At 42.3% G+C, this 2,139-nt stretch overlaps 1 pseudogene; it reads left to right on the top strand.

Annotated features, from left to right (window-relative positions):
- The first annotated feature begins 988 nt into the window (after positions 1-988).
- On the top strand, positions 989-1,648 carry LOC124990979 (tropomyosin alpha-3 chain-like; annotated as a pseudogene).
- Positions 1,649-2,139: the final 491 nt, after the last annotated feature.

Raw genomic sequence — 2,139 nt, 5'->3', positions numbered from 1 at the left:
GAGTTTTCATGCACGCCTAGGGGTATTCCTTACACTCATCCCTAGTACACAAAGTTTAATAGTTTTGGTTTTGTCCACGATTATTGCAGTCTCAGAAGACAGCAAAAGCTAGGAGGTCACTCTGACCTTACTCTATCAGTTCTGTCACTTATGGATCATCTGTATCTTCCCAAACAGATAATAAGAATTTAGTCCTGAGTCCCAGCATCATATTTCTCCCAAGTTTGCTTGGAAAAAAAAAATGTGATAAACTTTGGTTTTGGGACTTGCAGACTGGATAATTAATATCAAACTTTCCACCAAAGACAGATTGAAATATTCAAGATAAAATATTTTAAAACATTTTAAATATTTTAAACAGTTTCTTAAAAAATATCAAAGAGCTAACAAGAGAGTGGGAAACAACCAAGATAAGATACAAAAGAGAGAAAACCCAGAGAAGGTGGTCGGTTTTGTCTGTTAACATTTGTCTATTTGGGAGAAATAGCTGAGAAACTAAACTGCATATTTCACAGCACTGAGGAGCTGGTGAGACACAAGAACCCAAGGCTACTAAGGTTGGGGAGCTTGTTAAATCACCCTCTGCTTTTGACTGGGAACTTAAAGTCTCCATACTTGAAATAAAGGGAAACTGGAAGAAATAAAGCTGTTGTTATTCACAGAGGACATAATTGAGAACACAGAGGATTTAAAAAAAAAAAATCCTACAAATAAATTGTTAGACCTTACTAAGTGAATTTATCAAGGTCACTGAATAACAGACCAAAATCAGTTACGTTTCTCTATGCCAACCAATATCAAACTGGAAAATGAAGTTTTCAAAAGAATGTCATCTACAACATCAACTTAGAAATAAATCGAATAGAAGATATATAAGACTTTATGCTGAAAATAACAAAACATTATTCAAATAAATTAAAGAGAAGCGGCTGCAATGGCGAATGAAGGAGACAGAAGGCATATATCAAGGAGTGGCTGGGTGGGGACCATGGCCAGTATCACCACTGCTTCAGCGGTGAAGCGCAAGATCCAGTTTCTGCAGCAGCAAGCTGATGATGCTGAGGAGAGGGCTGAGCGCGTCCAGCGGGAGGTTGTAGGAGAAAGGCGGGCTGGAAACAGGCTGAGGCTGAGGCTGAGGTTGCCTCCTTGAACCCTAGGATCCAACTGGTCGAAGAGGAACTGGCCCGTGCCCAGGAGCGCCTCGTAACTGCCCTGCAAAAGCTGGAGGAAGCAGAAAAAGCTGCTGATGAGAGCACATGGCAGAAGAAGCAGATAGGAAGTATGAAGAGGTGGCTCGGAAGTTAGTGGTTATTGAAGGAGACTTGGAATGCACAGAGGAACCAGCAGACCTGGCAGAGTTCCATTGCGGAGAGACGAATGAGCAGATCAGACTGATGGACCAGAACCTGAAGTGTCTGCTGCTCAAGAAAAGTACTCTCAAAAAGAAGACAAACATGAGGAAGAAATAAAGATTCTTAGTGATAAACTCAAGGAGGCAGAGACCCGTGCTGAGTTTGCTGAGAGATCAGTAACCAAACTGGAAAAGACAATTGATGATTTGGAAGATAAGCAGAAATGCACCAAAGAGGAGCATCTCTGTACACAAAGGATGCTGGACCAGACTCTGCTTGACCTGAATGAGATGTAGAGCTCCCCAGTCCCGCCCTGCTGCTGCTCCTCCCTCAGACCCCGAATCTGCATGAGGCCAGTCAGGCCAAAGCTGACCTTGAAACTGAGGACTGATCTTTAACTGGAAGGCCGCTTTCCCCTTTCAACAGCCCTCCTGCCCCCACCCCCTTGTCTTTTTCACCAAACTGTCTGTCTCTTCCCAGAGATTCCAGCTGGGCTAGAGGATGAGCACCTTTGGGAACAAAGTTTAAGGGAATGTGAGCACAACACAAAGTGTCTTTAAAAGCATGTTGTGATGTACACATTTTGTCATTACTTTTTTTGTTGTTATGGTAACAATTTGTAAAACATTTCAAATAATTTCATAGCTCTGAAGCAGCAATCTAATTCCCTTCTTACTTTTTGGAAGGTAACTTTCCAGCCTAATCCCTATTGCCCTCTCTGTAGAGGAGGAAAAGAGGAACCGTCCTGCTTATTGAAAGCCAAACAGAGCCCAGAGAAAGACTACTA

The sequence above is a fragment of the Sciurus carolinensis genome, chromosome 8, assembly GCF_902686445.1.
Source record: "Sciurus carolinensis chromosome 8, mSciCar1.2, whole genome shotgun sequence".
In the NCBI taxonomy this organism is placed as follows: domain Eukaryota; kingdom Metazoa; phylum Chordata; class Mammalia; order Rodentia; family Sciuridae; genus Sciurus; species Sciurus carolinensis.
The sequence above is the reverse complement of the archived record's forward strand: the minus strand, read 5'-3'. Positions and strand labels throughout refer to the sequence as shown.